Source organism: Myotis yumanensis, unplaced genomic scaffold, assembly GCF_028538775.1.
Source record: "Myotis yumanensis isolate MYYU_CA2020_CCGP unplaced genomic scaffold, mMyoYum1.0.hap1 SCAF_7, whole genome shotgun sequence".
In the NCBI taxonomy this organism is placed as follows: domain Eukaryota; kingdom Metazoa; phylum Chordata; class Mammalia; order Chiroptera; family Vespertilionidae; genus Myotis; species Myotis yumanensis.
Genome location: NW_027223758.1, coordinates 23633434 through 23653798, shown reverse-complemented (window position 1 = coordinate 23653798; position 20365 = coordinate 23633434). Strand labels below are relative to the sequence as shown.

Here is a 20365-nt window from a genome sequence, read left to right as displayed (position 1 = left end):
AAACAAAACAAAAAAACCCAGCCAGGACAATAAAGAGAAAACAAAGAACAAAGGAGCTTTTCCATCTGAGTGGGCTGTAAATGCCTCTCCTGTCCCTCTCGTACTGTATCTTATAAACAGAAAAGCAAGTGAGTCCAAGAAGTGAAAGCGTTATTTTTGTTGATATTTACCAACTTTGCTCAAAATGTCTTTAATGCTACTCTGTTCCACTATTTTGCACTGTACTAAACTGTGCAAAGCTGGGGGCAATAATAGAGGCAGGACTGGGAGAGTGAGGCCCCATCACCAACTTCCTGAACAAGATACAATTGGCCCAATCATTTATGTTCCTCCTCCCGCACTTGCCACATTCTGCCTTAAGTTATAGTTATGGTTATTCCTTTTATTCTAGGCTATTTGACAAATTCCCTGAGGGCAGGGATGCTGCCTAGGACATAATAAATGGCAGTATTTGTAGATTAAATGGAATATTTCCCCCATTTTTACATGCTCCCAAAAGCCATAGGCATGCCCCAGAAGGAATTAAATAAACACACTGATTGAGTGCTATATTATGCACTTACTCTGAGACGCGGAATTATTTCAAAGGTAAGTTTTCTTAGGTTTCTCTTTCCTAGTAGCAAGTAAAGTGAATTGAATTGGCATCTATATTGGAATAAAATGTTCAGATGTGAATAAAAAGATGTGTTTTAAGAGTACAGCTAGAGTCTGTATTTACTTAATGGCTCATTTGGCATTTATTTCCAAATAATTAAAATATTCATGTTATTACATTTTTAGCACATCAGAGCTGAGACAAAAATTTTCTGTTATCTCTTAAAACTATTTTTTAAATTTAATGTTATTACCTAGTAAACTGAGAAAATGCTTTCATAGTGCTAATATCCACCCTCTTGTTTTTGCCATTGGTATTGCCTCATACATAATAGTAGCTGCCATTTATTAAGACCCTACTATGTGTTGGATGCTTTACCTAGTTTTATTTAGTTTTTCATAACCTTACAAGTTAAAGACTATAATCCCAATTTTTCAGGTTCGGATGATAATTAATTTATAATCTTCATGATCTTGCAATATATATTTGTCAGGGTTCTCTAGAGAAACAGAACTAACATCTATCTATCTATCTATCTATCTATCTATCATCATCCATCCATCTATACATAGAGAAAAGACAATTATTTCAAGGAATTGACTCACATGATTATGGAGGCTGGCAAGTCCAAAATCCGAAGGGTGGGCTGGTAGGCTGGAGACTCAGGGAAGAGTTGCAGTTCAAGTCCAAAAGCAATCCGTTAGCACAATTCCTTTTTTAAATCTTCACCCGAGGATATTTTTCCATTGATTTTTAGAGAGAGTGGAAGCAAGAGGGAAAAGCAGAGAGAAATATCGATGTGAGAGAAACACATCGATTGATTGTCTCCTGCATGCCCCCTGACCAGGGCCTAGGCAGGGGAGGAGCCTGCAACCAAGGTCTGTGCCCTGGATCAGAATCAACCTGGGACCCTTAGGTCAGCAGGCTGACGCTCTATCCACTGAGCCAAACCAGCGAGGGCAGCACAATTCCTTTTTATTCATGTTAGGTAAGTTTTTTTTCTATCAGGGCCTTCATTGACCCAAAGTCCACTGATTTAAATGTTAACCTCACCTTAAAAAAAAAAAACTACATTCCTAGTAACGTCTAGAATATGTTTGACCAAATATCTGAGTACTTTGGCCAGCTAAATTGACACATAAAATTAACCACCAACAAGGTAAACATTATAATTCTATGTAATAGATGAGCACAGTAAGGCCCAGAGATATTAAGTAAATTGCACAATATCAGTTTATTTTGGAGCATATGGACTTTATGAAAAGGGTTTCTGTCTTTCAAAGTCCATGTGTCTTTCACTATGTATACTACTTCTCCAATTAAGTTTATTGATAAAGTAGAAATAAGTTCTTCCAGGGCCAAATTCATTTTAAAAGAATTATTTAGTGACTGTAGCAGTACATTTTAGAGGTCTAATTTATCCACTAATAAATATTTACCAAGGATGATGACCGAGAAATAGAGTCTGTCATAGCGCTAGGAAATCCTCCTGTTCTTCAAAATCACTAAAATCTTTCCATGCTTCCCATTCCTGCTGCCATCGCTTAAATTTAGAACCCTACTACTTCTTACCTAGAATATATACTAGGTAGAGTATTTCCTGTCTGTAGTCTTTATATGCCTAAATTCTGATGACCACAGGTCACTCTCCACCAAATTTTAGTATTTCTCAATTATCCATTAAAGAAATGCTAAAATTTTGAAGTTAAACATTAAAAATGATGTTGAACTTCAACTACTCTCCCAACTGTCATTTGCACTATTCACTATGAACAACACACTCAAGGTTAAACTTGTTCACAACAGGGTTCATGAGCTCACATATTATTTGATATATTTTTTAAATTTTTATTTGTTTGCTACTTATGTCTTTGTATTCCCCTTCCTTGCCAGGTGATCTTATCTTCTGTCTCTAGCTCTTATATTTCCAAGCTTCTCAAATAAGTTTTTCTCTTCACCCCAGCCAGCAGCAACACCCTGTCCCTCAATTGCTCAGGAGTATAGTTAAGGTTTGCAGTTTGGGGTATGGGGTGATTACTATCTATGCACTCTCCTTATCTGTGCAAAGGGAGGGCTGGAGTCAGTTCCGTAAACGTAATCCCTAACCCAAATGTAATGGGTTCCCCAATATCAGAGGATGCCCTGTATCCTGCACAGAGACTTTGCCAAAGTAGATGCTCAATAAATGTTCAACACATTAATGAATGAACCAGATTAAGAAACTTCAGTTGGTGGGACAAGGGCAAACTCGCCTCTCAGTGAGGAGGGACTCCTGGCCCTTTCTACTTTCCTCCTTTTTATTGGTCGAGGGTCCAAGCCCATTTTGCACCCCCCTGTTCCCCCAAGGGACAGGCAGTGCGCATGCCCTGTATCCATAGCCGCCTTTGGGAACACCGCCCGCTTGGCTCCGCCCCCACCCAGCGCTCGAGCGCGCGCGCGCGGCCCCGCGGAGCGTGCCCTGCGTGCGGGTGCCCGCTGAGCCCGCCGGGCGCTAGATTCCCGAGTGCCCGGGCCAGGGCCTCAGGAGTGGGCACCGGGCCGGAGCGGCCCGCAGCGAGCAGTGCAGGCGGCGGCGCCGGAGGCGAAGAGAAACGCGAATGGTGAGTCGGCGCCGCCGGCGAGCGGGCGGGTACCTCCGCGCGTGCGCGGCGCCGGACCGCCCGGCTCGGGGCGCGCTCCCGGCCTCGGCCGGAGGGGCCGAGCGCGGTTGGGTCGGGACGCGGCTGCGGCCGGCGATGGGCTCGGGGTTCCGGGGGGCGCCTGGAAGCCCTGCCCGGGCTTTCGAGGCTCCGGCCGCGCGCGTGCGCGCCTGCTTCCCTAAGGCTTTCCGGCGGGACAGTGAGGGGCCCGCGCGGGGGTCCCGGCGCCCAGCTCCAGGCGCTGGGCCAGCTGCAGCCCGGGCGCCCCGGGCGCCCCGGGGAGGGGAGAGGCGAGCCCCCGGCTCCGGCCGGCCGGGCTCCCGCGGAGCGCGCCGTCCCCGAGGTGGCGGCGGTCCAGCGAGGGGGCGCGGCCGGGTAGCCTGGGCGCCGAGCAGGTGGCGGGGGCCGCGACCCTCGCCCGGGAGGGAAAGTGAGCAAACTTCCCTCCAGTAACTTTATGGAGCGAGTTCCAGGGACCGACGCCCAGTCCGGGTCGTCGCAGCGCCCCGGCTCCTGCTGGTGGGATCCTGGGGGTTCGGTGTCTTTCTGGTCCTGGAGCTGGCCCACCAGGCGCTTAGCGGCATTCATGGTCCATTTCGCTGTTAAAATAGAAAAAAACGAGTTTGGATATTTGCTCTCTTGGGAAGAAAAGACTGAAACTGTCCGGTCTTTGTATCTCAAAGGAAGTATTGTTAGGACATGCTGGGGACTCCTGTTTATGAAGCAGCCTATTGTCCTATGTGCTTGGAAAAAGCCAGCGAATTCTATTATTAGCCTGAAAAAGACAACGGGAGATAATTGTGCTTTCTTTTTCTTTTCTTGTTAAAAATAGTCTCGGCCGTCTCGCCAAATCCTGGAATCCAGTAGTCCCCAAAACTGGCTCCACAGGGGAATCTCTTGGGAGTTTTAAAACTCCGTGCTCAGATCTCGCCCCACGTTAATTAAACTCGATGTGTATTTTAAAGATCCCCGGATAACTCCTGGATGCCACAGTGTGGGAACCGCCGGTTTCATAGAAGTAAATCAAGATGTTAGTTTCACTAAGTGTTCAGTTCGTAGTTGGTGAGATGAAACTCGATAGCTTGGTTTTCCATGGACAGGAACTCACAAAGGGCGGTTTGTTTCCCACTAGGGATGGAGGGGAGCGTCTCCACTGTTTTAAACTTTAGTTTAGCTGAACTACAACCTGACTCCGGCGGCATCCAGAACTTTGTTCTGACTGGTGTTTTGAATTTCTGTGGGGTTACCAAGCCCACGCTCTCTGGTCCCTGCAAAAGCCAAAGGGTTTCCTCTTCTTTTAACCACCTCTGTACCCGCTTCTCCTCTCCCTCCCCCCACTCCCCTCTTTTAACCTTTCCCAGCCTCTGGGAGGATCCTCTCCCAGGCTGTCCTGGCTTTAAAGGGTTATTTGGGGTTCTCCTAGCAACGGGGTCTCCAGGGGAAGTGGGCGGGTCCGTGCCTTTGGGTGCCTGAGTTAGGGCTACCTTTTCTGAAGATTTTGAATCCCCATTTTCAGTTCTTGATCTCAGCGCAGGTAAGGGTGAGTGATACAGTTCCAGGTTTGTTTGTTTGTTTTTTTCTCCTAAGTAATTACAGAATTATTTAATAATGCTCTCATATGAGGTGATGCTGCTGGCGGCTGTGTTGTCCTCTGAATATTCATGCCCCCTCCCCTTCCCCCGTCTTTGCTCTGAAAACTTGTTTAACAAAGTTCCAAAATAAAGTGGAAACAATTAAAAAAAAACAAAACAAAACAAAAAAACGACGCACACAAACCTAAGAATTGTATCATTTGTCGAAAGTCCTAAAACCTTACAGTCAAGAAATTTTTAAAAGTGAAATATAATCCTACAGCCATGCAAAAAATCCTTTGATAATTTGTGGCCAAAAAAAAAAAAAAAGTCAAATGTCAATATCAGCCTTTAATTTGTTTTGTTCCTAGAAAGTACTTTGCCATGATTCTTTACAAAAAGTTAAACCACTTGTAATGTTACACTTTAAAGTAACAAAGGAAAGGCACAGTTTACAAAATCGCCCACTCCTTTTCTTCCCCAAGGCACACACATCCAAAGAAAGATGCATTTTAAAAATATTAATTCTTTTATGCTCAAAACAGATATTTGGTAGTCATCTAATTGTCGTTTGCCTTGCAAGAAACTGTTCTGAACAAAATAGCATAAAAATATGTCACTCATGTCAGGCTTTTTTGTTTTTTTGAAACCCTTTTAACTTTACTGTGTAAATAATTGCAATTCAATCACTGAATTCCCAAATGCTTTTGGTAGTCCAGTGATTTGGAGCATGTATGGGATGTTGAAGAGTTTTTTTCTTGCTAATATCTCCTGTTTTATGTGCTAGTTAAATTTCAGTTAACTCGGCTATCAAGCAAGTTACTTAAGGCTCATTTTTCCAATTTCACTCTGAGAAAAGAATAATGATGGAAAATATTCTTATTTGCTGGACCCTGTAGTTCAACAGTATTGCCAAGTTGCTAAGATAGTAACCTCTCACCTGATCTTTCCTGTTTTCATTGCTTGTTTAAAAATTGAGGCCTTCTAAGCAGGCACAGTTATGAATTTCTGTTGTTTCTATGCTTTTAAACATTTTAAAATAAAAAGCAATTATCCTTGTTGTAGACATTTTCCAGAAACACCCCCCCCCCAAAACACACACACACACACACACACACACAAGATTAAGAAAGTAAAAACCAGTCACATTACCCAGAAATAAACCTACTGCTCATTAGATGAAGTTCTTCCATTTGTCCCTTTTTATTTGTCTGCACAGACATATTTTTAAATATTGCCCCTTCACTTAATATATTACAGATTTCCTATGCCTTTAACTCTTACTTGAAAATACAATTTTTAATGATGGATATGCCCAAGTTTAACTTGCTTTCTGTTGTTTGACATATATCCATTTTTAGTAGTTGAGAATATGGTATTAAACACTGGTTGCAAATCCTAGTTGACTACTTCCAATCTCAGTGACCGTAATTATGTCATTGCATTTCCTTATGATTGCTTAGAATGAAGGTGATAAAGGTGGCCACAATGGAATGAAGGAAGGTCCTCAACAGTCTGACGCAGGAGGTAGGCTCAGAAAGTACTAGACATGCAGGCAGAGCTGGGCTAAATGCCCTTGTCTGGAAGTCTCAGTGTGTCTGACTTGTTTGGGTTAGATTTAAAGAGAAGAATTCCTCAGGCAGAGGTGAAGTCTTTTATGGCTTGAGGCATGTTGCCAAATTGCTTATGCCTAGATACACTGATTCCCTTTAGCATAGAATGATCTTCCCATGATGCCAACATCTCAATGTTAAATCTTTCCTAATTTTCTATAAAATATGTCGTCTTTTTTTTTTTTTTTTGGTAGATAGTGAAATTAGTTTTTTGTTTTACCTTTTGAGAGTTTATTCAGGTACTTTGCCCATTTTACTCTTACCTGATTACTTTTATAAATGATTTTAAATACTTCTTTTATATAAAGAGTATTGTGCCTTTATCATATTTGAAGTGATTATCTCCCCCCCCCCCCCCCCCCCCCCGCCCCCAGTCATAATTTGTCTTTTACTTTATGGTGTTTTCCAAACAATGTTATATTTTCATTTTTATACAGTCAGCTCTCTATATCTTGTCGTTTATGATTTTCCTTGTGAACATTTGTGTTTGGAAAATCCAGAGGTGAAGTGAGTGAAACAAAATTTTGGAAATATATTAGTTTTTACATTTAATTCTATATTAGTATATAGATATGATTTGTCTTATACCACCTTCTATCCCCCCCTCCACCTCCCCCCTTCCCTTCCCCAGCTAGCCAATTCTATCAGCACCCTTTGTTAAATACATACAGTCCATCCTTTCTTCACTGGTTAGTAGTCTTTCCTTAATTATATTTTAAGATATTAACTACCTTTGGGGTCTATTCTGTTTTATGCCTTATGCATAATCTTAATCAATGCCAGATCAATTTTTGTTTGTGTGTTTGTTTTTAATATAAATTCTTTATTGTTTAAAGTATTACATAAGTCGCCTTTTTCTCCCATTGACTTCTCCCCGGCCGCCCCCCACCCCAGCACATGTCCCCCCCCAGCACAATGCCCACCCCCAAGGGCAAGCCCCCACTGCCCCGTGTCTGTGTCCATTGGTTATGCTAATACGCATGCATACAAGTCCTTTGGTTGATCTCTCCGCCTCCCTCCCCCTCCTCTGCCTGCTCTCTGAGGTTAGACTGTTCAGTGCTACCTTGTCTCTGGATTTATTTTTGTTCATCAGCTTATGTTGATCATTATATCCACATATGAGTGAGATCATGTGATATTTATCTTTCTCCAACTGGCTTATTTCGCTTAGCATAATGCTCTCCAGGTTCATCCATCCTGTTGCAAATGGTAAAGGTTCCTTCTTTTTTATAGCAGTGTAGTAGTCCATTTTGTAGCTGTACCACGGTTTTTTAATTCACTCATCTGCTGATGGGCACTTAGGCTGTTTCCAAATCTTAGCTATTGTAAATTGTGCTGCTATGAACATAGGGGTGCATAGATCCTTTCTGATTGGTGTTTCTGATTTCTTGATATATATTCCTAGAAGTGGGATCACTGGGCCAAATGGCAGTTCCATTTTTAATTTTTTGAGAAAACGCCATACTGTTCTCCACAGTGGCTGCACCAGTCTGCATTCCCAGCAGTGCAAGAGGGTTCCTTTTTCTCAGCATCGTTGCCAACACGTGTTGTGTCGTTTGTTGATTTGCTGATGATGGCCATTCTGATAGGTGTGAGATGGTACCTCGTTGTTTTGATTTGCCTCTTTTGGATGATTAGTGACATTGATGTGGAGTCAAGATAATCTCTTCAATAAATGGTGTTGGGAAAATTGGACAAATACATGCAAAAAAAAATGAAACTAGACCACCAGCTTACACCATACACAAAAATAAACTCAAAATGGATAAAGGACATAAACGTAAGAGGGGAAACCATAAAAATCTTAGATGAAGCCATAGGCAACAAAATAGCAGGCATTTGTTGTAGCAATATCTTTACCGATACAGTTCCTAGGGCAGTGATGGCGAACCTTTTGAGCTCGGCGTGTCAGCATTTTGAAAAACCCTAACTTTGGTGCGGTGTCACATATAGAAATTTTTTGATATTTGCAACCATAGTAAAACAAAGATTTATATTTTTGATATTTATTTTATATATTTAAATGCCATTTCACAAAGAAAAATCAACCAAAAAAATGAGTTCGCACATCACCTCTGACATGCCTGTCATAGGTTCACCATCACTGTCTAGGGCAATGGAAACTAAGGAGAAAATAAACAAATGGGACTACATCAGAATAAAAAGCTTCTGCACAGCGAAAGAAACCATCAACAAAACAACAAGAAAGCCCACTGCATGGGAGAACATATTTTCCAATGTTATCTTCGATAAGGGTTTCATCTCCAAAATTTATAGGGAACTCATACAACTTAACAAAAGGAAGATAAACAATCCAATCAAAAAATGGGCAAAGGACCTAAATAGACACTTTTTGAAAGAAGACATACAGAAGGCCAAGAGACATGAAAACATGCTCAATGCCAGATCTTTTTAATGTAGATTTAGAATATATAGAAATACCTGGTAGAGCAAATCACACTATTCTTTTTAAAAAATCATAATGACATGCATCTGCCCTTAGATAAAGATTATTGTCTTGCTATCATGAATATATTCATGAAGTTTAAATCTAAGAATACTGAAAGAGAGGCATCAGTCTGGAATGTTAGCAGTCCCTTTGTATAGTCACTTTGGGGAAAGTTCCCATGCTCTCACAGTTCAAAGATTTACCTGTTTTATCTACTCTCCCCAGAATCAATGTTCAGTCTGGCTGGGCCCTGGGACTGTCAGCCAGAGCTCACCAGTGATGAGTTGGGCAGGGCATCCAGGGATGTAGGTCTTCTCAGACAGCCTTTACTAACCTTTTATGAGCTCGCCACCCTTTCACTGCCAGTTTTTGAGCAATCTGGAGTGCTTCTCAGCTTTCCTCAGACAGTGTAGTGTTTCACTCTTTCAGGTCTGCTAAGTTGCTACTTGTCCTTTGCTTTCCACTTCCATGATTGTGTTTCTTTAAGTCCTTGGGTCTCTGTCTTTTAGAAAGATCTCTTTACTGCCATTTCAGTGGAGTTTAGAGAGAGGATGTGTTGTTATACCTACCATCTTCATCAGGAAGACTCTGCCGATAAATGCTTAGAATTAAGAAATGCCCAATTATGTTGTATTTTTACTTTTTGGCAAGGACTGTCGCCTACATGTAGTGTAGCCAATGTTTCTGTTAAGGGACGTAAAAGCTTATTCAACTTTTCTCCCAGCAGAGGTATGTATACCTCTTTTTTTTTTTTTTCCATCGAAGTTCTAGTATTCCCTGTTAGGGTTCTTAGGTATTTATGACTCTGTTGTTATAATGCATTCTTCATATTGGCTATTTGCTGGTGTAATGGTTGTCGATTTTTGTATATCTATTTTATAGCTGGCTCTTATTCTAAGAGCTTTGTGGTTTATTCTTTTGGGTTTCTAGTTATATAATCAATTGCAGATAATGACACTTGTGTCTACTTCCTAATAATTATAACTTTTATTTTGGTTTTCATGGCTGGCTGCACTAGTGTTAGCATTTTGGAACATAATCAAATAATAATGGCAATAATGTACCAAATTGTGTTGTTCTTTATTTTAATAGGAAAAACAGTGGTATAATATTGGCTCTTGGTTTTATCATGACACCTCATGAGGACCAAATAAATTTGTCCTTTTATTTCCAGTTTACATAGAGGTATTTTTATTTTTTAATGGACAGGAATTGAATATTGGCAAATTGCTCTTAGCATCTGAAGTTTATCCCTGTATTTCCTGCTGATTTGAGTCCCAAATAGTAAACTGGAGTAAATCCTTCCTTTTGGATAAGTCTTTAGAAAAACAAATTCAATGCATGAGAAAATTGAAAGATAACACATTAAGTGCATAATCGTGTTCTCTGAGGTGAAGGTAGGGTGGGATACAGTCACAGGGCTTTTTCAAAAGAAAATACTCCAAGTTGCTAAATTCAACAGTCAGTTCTCTATCTGTACCTGTTAGCAGCATTGGATATAATGGGTCATTCCCTTTTCTTTATGACATGCTTTCTTCATTCAATTTTGAGGATACCACAACTCTCCTGCTTCTCCTCCTATACCACTGCCCCACTGGTTTCTTTTCAGTTCTGAGTTTCTTAAAATTTGTGTTGTTTTTTTTTCTCACCAACCTATTATTTGGGAATACTTCAAGGCTCAGTTCTTGCATAACAGTTGTCCCAGTTGTAAGACTTTCATAAAATGCATGTTGCTGCTTAAGACTCCCAGATGTGTATTCCCTACTCCAGGCGCACATACCTAACTACTTTTTTGGCTTCTTCACTTGAGAATGTAAAATATGCCTCAGTTTTAATAAGACTGAACCTGAAAAGTTCTGATCTTTCTCTGTAAACCTGTTCTCCCTGTGACCTGCTCTAATTTGCCTCCATTTTTTCAGCTTATTCAGTCAAAAACCTTGAAATCCTCCTGATTTTTCTTTTTCTCTCCATTATTCTTTTTCTCTCTCGCTCTACATGCAGGCTGTCAGCAAATCCTGCTGTTTTATCTTCAAAATATTTCCAAAATCTTGTCTTCAAATAAATTCAGGAGTTCAACCTTTTTCCCACCTCTGCTGTTAGCTAGTACCTTTGTCCTAGTCTCCAGGACCTCTTGCCTGGATTACTGCCATGGCCTCTTCTTTCTCCTCCTCTGGCTTCCCTTTAATCTGTTATCAGTGTAACAACCAGAGTGACTTTTTTTTTTTTTAAAGAGAACATAAATCAGATTACACTTAAAATCCTTAATGGCTTTCCATGTCACTAAGAATAAAAGTCAGATTTTTTCATAAAAGTTCACAGAGCAGATACAGTCCAGTTACCAGTAATTCTGACCTCTTTCCCTCCCTCTCAGATGTTCTCCATTCCAGGCATCCTTACTTACCTCCTTGCTCATCTTGGAACAGGTCAGTCATGTTCCCATTGTTTTATCTTTGTGCTTGGTTTTCCGATTTGCATATTTTCAAAAACATATCTTCTCCTCTGATACATTTTTTGGCCAATTCTCTCACCTCCTTTGAGTCTTCACTAAAATATCACCATGTCAGTGAGGTCTGTCCTGATTAAACTTGCAAGCTTCGCCTTGTGTCCTTGGAATACTCCACTTTTTCCACGGCATCTCTTACTTTCTAAATTACTGTATGACTTATTTGTTTGTTTCTGGTGAGTTGTCTCTTTCTCCCTCTTCTGGGCTATAAGTTCCATGTCTGCTCATTAATGTGTTCCAAGTGTCTGGTACATAGAAGTTGCTCAATAAATATTTTTGAATGAATAAATGTAGGCTGCCTTCTTCTCCCCATCTCTGACCCATGAATTTCTCATAAAGCAGTCTAATGCTTTGGCATCTGTGAATCGAACATAGATTATTTAGCATCCCACCAGCAAGGGAGAAGTTCCAGAACATGTAACATTTATAATGGAAATAATACATAGAGTGGCTGTGAGGATTGAATAAGATGCTGTCTATAAAGTGCTAAACTGTGCCAGTGTATAGGAGAAAGTCACTTAACTGTCAGAAAAGCCTAGCCAGTTATCTTGATTCACGTCTGAATGACATGAATCGTATTGTAGAACATGCTCTCTTTGGATTTCAGTTTTTAATCAAGGGTGGGCAGTGGCCTCATATTGGAAACTTTTCAAATTTAAGGCTGAGCCCCCTGGTAAATATCAGTGATGTACTGTTACAATATTTATTCTTTAACCAGTCTGTTAAAGTGGAATGTAGTAACCATTTGTTTTCTCCTTTTGTACTTACTTGTTGTTCAGGACATCTCTTCATCTCTCATGGCCCCTTTAATCCTTTTTTTCTCCTGAGGTTCTAGCTGAAGTAAGTTCTTTTAAGATGATTTTGAAACATTTTAGAGCCACACAGAATCATATAACTGTACATGGAACTAAATCCACAAAATCTAAGACTCTCAGTTCTTTACCTTCAATTTCCCAGACAAGAGTACATTGTAGTCATCCCTATAGCAATCATTTTAAAGTTTTGCTTACAGTGTTTCTAGAGTTTCCTTTTGTGTCCAGGTCCCAGAATATCTCAAAAACATCAGACTTCCTTTCCTTCTCTTTTAATAGAGCAAGAAATGTTTGTACTGTTACAGTCACTGCGCAAGTAAGTGGTATCAGTGTGCAAGAAAAAGATGATTATTAGAGATCATGTAAGCATAGAGGGTAAACCAAAGATGTACCTCTATAAATGCATAAACCCAATAATAGCTGCTATGTAAAAGCACAAAAATATGAAAATTTCCACTTTTTTCCTCTCAAGTCATATCTAGTTTCCTTTTTTTTTTAATCTACTTAATTTGTCAGTAATAGCACGGATGGGGGAAAAGTAGGTTTATAGTTCATATGGAAAACTAATATAAGAATAAACTCTATTTAGCATATTCACAACTGTAAACCTACTTTTGACCCACCCTGTGTATCAGCAAGAGTGTTCCTACATTCATTTATAGGGTGTAAACATTTTAGTCATGGTTACCATACAGCACCACTCTTCTGAATGCATTACACTAGAGTTTGCCTTGCCTTTGAAAAGATTAGCATTGTATCTGGGTTTTGTTATGGTGCAGACTCTTTTGCAAATATCACTGTTACAACCTATTTTATTTGAACACTTTACAGTCAGGCCTATTGGTCAAAGCTGAATGGAAAGCACTGACCTGCATTTCTGCTGCTGTTTAGGCTATTAATGGATAGCCCAGTTAGAATACACACCTTGTTTTTATAGTTCTATACCTGGTTTGGGGACCTGTGTAAGTATTTGTTTGTATGTAGATTTTTTTAAATTAACATCTTTCTTATATTCATCCAGTTTTTTGGAAGTAGTTATGTAGTTATCTTGCCTACCCTGCACCAGCAAATATGCCTGCTTTATCCTGAGGGACTAATTTTGGCCTTCAGCTATTATTATACTTCAGGTGTCTGGATAGACCAGGGATGGATAGATAGATAGATAGATAGATAGATAGATAGATATAGACTAGCACCTATTTTCATACCTTTTGTTCATGGAAAATGTAGTGAAAAGTTGGCTGTAATAGTCAGACTACGTTTAGATATGTTATTGGAAGGGCTTATTCAGAAATGATCTACAGTCCTAATTCTTAACTAAGGTTACAGCAGGCCTCTCTTCCCAAATAACCTTATTGTCAACATTAAAAAGGTGAGAAGCTACTCAGTAGCACCTCCTGCTCCAGATGCAGGTTTAGGCTCCAAACAGCTGTTGTTAGCTACACACACCCCTTTCTCTTGCACAGCCCTTCCACCCACTCCAGAGTGCTCCCTCCCTCTACCTTCTCCTGTGGCCTCCGGAGACAGAGTGAGTGCTAGGAGCTGGCACCCATCTGCTGGAGACTGGGCAGCAGCTGTGGAGGAAGAGTACACAAGTACAGTCATTTCTGATGCCTACATCTACCCCTCCTCCAGGTGGTTTCAGCACATTTTCATAAACACTGTAGAAATTCTTTATGTGAATTAGATTTTGTACCTAATTTAATGCTATTCAATAAGTATTTCTGTGGGACCTATGGTATTAGCCCATGCTTACCTGAAAGTCTGGGTTACTTTATTATCTGCTTAATCTTGTCAGTGCCAAGAAAGATTCCTCAAAGTGCCAAAATTGATCCTGAAATTTTGGTTAGCATACACCTCCTGTCATGTACTTAAAATCATCACCAGGCAATGATATACTCTTATCAGGTGGGTGTTGGATAGGGATGTCAACATACAGCGGTGTTTGGGTTCGGTTCTAGGAAAATCAGATGCTCAAAATGGGGACAGCCTGTATTTTATTTTACAGTCTTTCTAAAATAATACATAATTATTGAGTGTAAAGTAATTATGAGGATAACAATCCTGTTGACATGCACACCCCCTAAAATCTTTTTAAGAATGAAGCTGAGAATGTGTTTCAACACCAGCTCTTTTATTAAAATGAAAAGTTCCTGTTGATAGATTAAATATTTCTTTTGTTTGGACTTCTGCAAAATCCTAACCTAAACTTTATTTCCAACAAACTCTTTTCTACTACTTAGTAGAAAGATTTTGATGGTATATAATATCAAACACTGTACTATATAGAACTAGTATATAGGAAGGTGTTAAAATGATATGGAAGAGGGCAGGTTCTACCTAATATGCCTCTCTTAAGTGAAGGAAAAAGTGAACAACAAATTCTTTAAATGTTGGCAGCTCTGCTTGGGGAACAGCAGACATTGCTGTGGAAATGTGATACAGGAGGAAGTAAATTATCAGAGAGAAATATTTGCTTTTTTGCTGGTTTATGTGACGTTTCTAGGGACATTTGTCTTATCGATGTCCATTTAAATTTTTCTCAAGATCTTCAAAAGAAGGTGTCATCCATTGCTATATCTTAACACCTGTGTTCTGTGAATTTTCTGAGATTGGGGCAAAGCTAAGATATTAAACAGTGTCATAGAACAAATAGAATTTAATTTTTGTGGTAGAGATTGTCACATTTCTCCATTCTGTCTGTCTGATTTACACAAAACTCTTTGTAATGAATGGTTGAGAATTATGCTTTGAGAATTAGTTATTGTTTACTAGAAGAGTAAAACCAAAAAGCAGATATTTTGATCACTTACACTTTTTATATTTTTTTAAAATTTTCTTTATGTATATATATGTATTTTACTGATTTTTTACAGAGAGGAAGGGAGAGGGATAGACAGTTAGAAACATCGATGAGAGAGAAACATCGATCAGCTGCCTCCTGCACACTCCCGACTGGGTATGTGCCCGCAACCAAGGTACATGCCCTTGACCGGAATCGAACCTGGAACCCTTGAGTCCGCAGGCCGACGCTCTATCCATTGAGCCAAACCGGTTAGGGCGACTTTTTATATTTTTTAAAAATCTAGTGGCTTACCACCAATCACACAATAAAATTCAAAACCTCCTATAATATCAGTGGTTCTCATATTTTTTGGTCTCAGGACTCATACTCTTTTAATTATTTTGAGAAGCCCAGAGAGCTTTTATTATATCTATTGCTATTTACTGGAATAGACATGAAAACAAAAAAACTTTAAATATTTACTTATTTGTTTAAAAATAAACAAACATTGTTTTGAAGAAAATTCGGCTTTACCCAAGTGAGTAGCTGGAAAAGGAAGGGGTATTTTAATAGCTTTTTCAGATAATTGTGGTTATTATTTGATACTTCATCAAAACTTGAATAGTAGTTTCTTAAAGGTTACTTGCCATGTGGAATCTAAAACCATTGGTGAACTTTGCTTCTGTTTACTAGAATCCATTGGTTTGTCTTGTACTCTGAATGGACCTTTTACCCATGTGTGCATGATTCTATAATGTAATTGCATTGTTATTGGAACACATTGGTTCACTGAGTTATGGAACTCTCAAATGTTGACATGTTTCGAGATATATATATGCCTAATATGCAAAGTGTCCCTTTGGGAGTTCGACCGACCGGGAGGTCAGTCGCTTGCTGTGACTTGTGCTGACCACCAGCGGCGGCACAGAACGAAGGAAGGCCCTGGCCGGCAGCCAGCATCTGGGGAAGGGAGGCCCCGGCCAGTAGCTGGCAGCTGCTAGGGACCCTACCCGTGCATGAATTTTGTGCACTGAGCTTCTAGTACAGTGGTTCTCAACCTTCTGGCCCTTTAAATACAGTTCCTTATGTTGTGACCCAACCATAAAATTATTTTCGTTGCTACTTCATAACTGTAATGTTGCTACTGTTATGAATCGTAATGTAAATATCTGACATGCAGGATGGTCTTAGGAGACCCCTGTGAAAGGGTCATTCGACCGCCAAAAGGGTCGCGACCCACAGGTTGAGAACCGCTGCTCCAGTACAATATAAAAAATTACATTTATTTAATATCATCACCAGTCTCATCAGAAACAGTCTTTAACCATTGGGAAGCTCATGGTGGCTTAATAAGTATTTTCAAAATTCTAATTTTTGCTTAAAGGTTTGAATGTTATCATTGGCAATAGTTTTCCTTAAAATGACAGGCTCACTTTATTCACTTTTGAGAAAATGGCTGCTAAATACCTAAGTGTGAATGACACACTTTGCGTGTTTTCTCAAGTACAGTAGTGTTTCAGGGAAAAAAATAAAAAGGTGGCTTGTTCAGCTCTAACACAAACAGTTGCACAAGTATTTTTTCTCAAGGCAATAATTGTATTTCAGTTTCACCAGAAACGCTTTAAATATACTTCCATTTCATCACAGAGAACATTAAAAAAAATCTGTGTACTGGAGGATCGAGATTTGATGGTTAGTAATTTGCACTGCTTATCTCCCATGAAACAGTACATTGATAATGACAGGAATGCACAATACCTAATCTGTTCTCACATAAGCTGTTTCACCACTGTTCCTAATCCCCCAGGTGTGAATGGGGAAGGAAAGGCTACTTGACTGGTCCTTCAGTGCCTGTTCCCTTTGGCTGCTCAGAGTCCACTGGAGTGACTTTCAAGTGGCCGAAGAACCAGTGGCATCAATAGTAAAAAAGAAAAAAGCACAGAGCCAGACTGTGGAGCTCTTGGAGAAAACCCTCCCTTTTCTGTTGGAGCAGAGAGAGAGCTCTTCCTGGGAGGGCTTTTGGTTGTGCTTCACCACTACCAGATGGCCCTGGGAGGTTTCAGAGGGCTTCAGCCACTTGTACCAGCTTCAGGTACCTTCTTACCTATTGTGATCAAAACCTAATTAAAATCATTCACAGTTTAAACAACAGGCGCAAAACAGATGTATTTACCTCATTGCACCTTCCAAAACATACACTTTTATAAAAAACCAGTTGAGCTTACGTGGAAATTCAAGCTGTCTTTTATTTTTTGCCAACACACACTTCAAGCCATTACTTTACAATAGTTTGTTTACATTATCAACCTTACTAACATTTTTAAAAATTATTGCTGGTGGTAAAAGTTTCCTTTCATAAACACACCAGCCAGGCAAGAGACTTTCCAGCCATGGCTAGGACATTCAGCTACCCCACTATTGGTATTACCATCTCCTTTTATTCTTACACTCTAATATTGTAAGAGAATATATAATTTTTAGGGGGAAAAACTTAACACTGGTTCTTAGTAAAGCACTGGAGACACACACGTGTGAGTGTGCTTGGCTACTTGCGCTGTGCTCTGCAGTAATTGGAAACGCGACATTGCCCATCCCTAGCAGTGAGGCTTGTTTGCGGTGTAGGTGTGAGTTTCTAGACTGTTCATATACTCAGCCCTGTACACAAAGCCTGTTTTATTACTTTGTTTGAAGAGGAGGGGTGTCTAATGTAGTGGGAATTCATCCATTCAATGTTAAGTACAGACAAAACATATTTCAAAGCCACATATTAAAGTCTCTTTAATTATCCATTTTTTAGATTATTCATATGACTGCTTTCCTCCTTTTACATGAATTGCTGAGCATTTATTATCCTTTCCAGTTCATTAAGTCACTAAAATTCTCTACTGGTGCTATAAATAAATATGCCAGACCATGCATTGAGACTAGTTGATAAAGGCAGCTTTGTCCTAGTAATGGAGTCTTTTGCTCCTGGTTGACCCACACTTCTCTTTGAATATGTGAATATATTACATTAAATTTTAGACTTCTAATGAAGCAAAGCCTTGCTTTCAGTACATGTGGAGACTTGCTTTAAGTCCTGCTTTAGTACTTTCAGTTGGTCTAGCTGCAAGTTGAGTGCAATATTTTAAAACCACATTTGTGTTTAGACATGTTCAGAAGAGCCTCGGGACACATTTAATGTCTAGATTCTTTACTACTGTACCTGGTATAGGCCTATATCTCAGACAGCTGAAAACATCATAGACCTCAGTTGCAGACCATTTTAGCCCAGGACAAGTTGTATTCCACAAATGCAATCTAGGGTTCTAGATAGACTTGGCAGTGTTGGACTTTATCCTTCCTGTTACTTACTGATTGAAAGCTAGGTGTGGGTGTGGTGCTGTTAGCTCTTGTTGGGAGATTCAGCCCTCAGAGAAATCAGTCTAATCAGACAACACGAGGCAAGATGAATGTGGGAAAGTGCTGCAAGAAGTCTAGAAGTGCAGGAAAACCTTCCTTGAGGTGTCTTTGGAATGCACTGTGAAGGATGCATAGGCTTCTGATAGGTAAGGGTTGTAGGGGAAAAGGGGCAGTGAGCTCATTCACGGTATTGGAATATAATTGACCTTTGAACAACATGGGGGTTGGGCACCTGTCCCCTGTGCAGTGAAAATCTGGATATCACCTTTGAATTCCCAAAACCTTAACTACTGTTGACTGGAAGCCTTTCCAATAACAGTCAATTAATAAATGTATGTTAAATGTGTTATAAACTGTATTCTTACAATAAAGTAAGCTAGAGAAAATAAAATGTGTTAAGAAAATCACAAGAAAGAAAAAGTAATTTACAGTAGTTATTGAAAACAATCCACATATAAGGGGGCCCACATTTTTTAAACCTGTGTGGTACAAGGATCAACTGTAGCCTTGTTTGCATTGTGAGTGAATGAAGAGGACTAGGCAAAGAGCTTAGAGCCAGATCATGGAGATCCACAATGCATCACAAACCATGTGTCTTCCTCTCACTGAGAAAGGGAAGCAGAATTTCTTCTCCTCCTGGATAGATGCTTGGTCTGCAGTCCTGGCAAGATTCTGATAAACCCATCCTCACCTAACATGGTAACCTCTGGGAAGAGCAGCATAGAGTAAGGAGCTGGTTAAGACTTGACCACATACCCCTTAATAAATATCCCTTTTCATTTTCTTCTTCTTGTGGTATTTTAAATTTTATGAAAGAGTATTACCTTAAGAAAACTGACCTCAACCAGGTCTCCCATATGAACTTTTTTAGTGGATGATGGCATCCTTACTGCTGGCTAGCAAAAAATTCTTATATATTGATCACCATTTTCAGAGACTATCTATTCTTCCTTGGCCTTGTTCCACCCATCATCATTACAATGGATCTTGTATGAGTGCATGTAGGTCATAACTATGATGAAATGGTTGCTTCTCTGTGTGTTATTAAAAAAAAAATACTAACAGTCAAGTTGCCACTTTTTGACGTCACACACACACACACACACACACAAATTGATTTCAGAGAGAGGAAGGGAGAGGGAGAGAGAAACATCAATGATAACAGAGACTCATTGATTGGCTGGCTGCTTCCTGCACCCCCTACTGGGGATCAAGTCCACACCTGGGCATGTGCCCTGACCAGGAATCAAACTATGACTTTCTGGTCACTGAGCCACACTGGCTGGGCTGAAGATATATTTTGACTTGAATGTTTTTATTCTGCTCATTATAGTTAAAGTACATACACATGTAAATACTGTATACCTATTGTTTGTTATATGATGCAGATTGGGGAAACCCAAATTTAAGAACTTATTTCCATGAATCGTCTTGACTTTCTAAGTGAGACTTATTTTAACATTATTTTATGAGCAATTAAAGTCTTTTATTCTGTACCTCTGGGCAGTTCAAGTGCTGACCTACTTATATAGTAGCTTTTAATTAAAAAGAAGACTTGCTGAATATATTGTTAGAATTGAATTTTTATTTGAAATACCTTATTTTCTTAGTTCTGACACATTCAGAGAAGCTAAGTATAGAAGCCCCTCAACTTTTATCCCAGTTACACCAGCATGAGAGTTGGAAGCAACAAGGGAGTACTAATCAGTGCCAAATTATTTTCTGCAGCAAATGGAGGCAGTCTCTGCATGTTACTTGGTGTTGATATTGTTAGGGTTAGACCAACATTTACAGGACAATGCATCTTTATATTGTGTCTTTCACAACAGTCATGGGGAATTATACACTTTAAAGGTAATTAAAAGTAGCATAAAACATACTTTTTAATTTAGACTTAGAACAGATTTTACTTTGAATTTTTGCCAGAAGCTGGTTTCTATAATAACCCTCTGTCACTGGCTTTGAGTTCTAGTTGAATTTTTTTGTTAGGCAATAT

At 39.7% G+C, this 20365-nt stretch overlaps 1 protein-coding gene across 1 annotated transcript in view; it reads left to right on the top strand.

The window, feature by feature from the left end:
• The first annotated feature begins 3074 nt into the window (after positions 1-3074).
• Positions 3075-20365, top strand: part of BTBD3 (BTB domain containing 3) — a 37231-nt gene continuing 19940 nt past the window's right edge. Inside the window, exon 1 of the mRNA XM_070419903.1 lies at positions 3075-3195. The gene's annotated coding sequence lies outside the window, so the exon portion shown is untranslated. The remainder of the gene's footprint in view (positions 3196-20365) is intronic.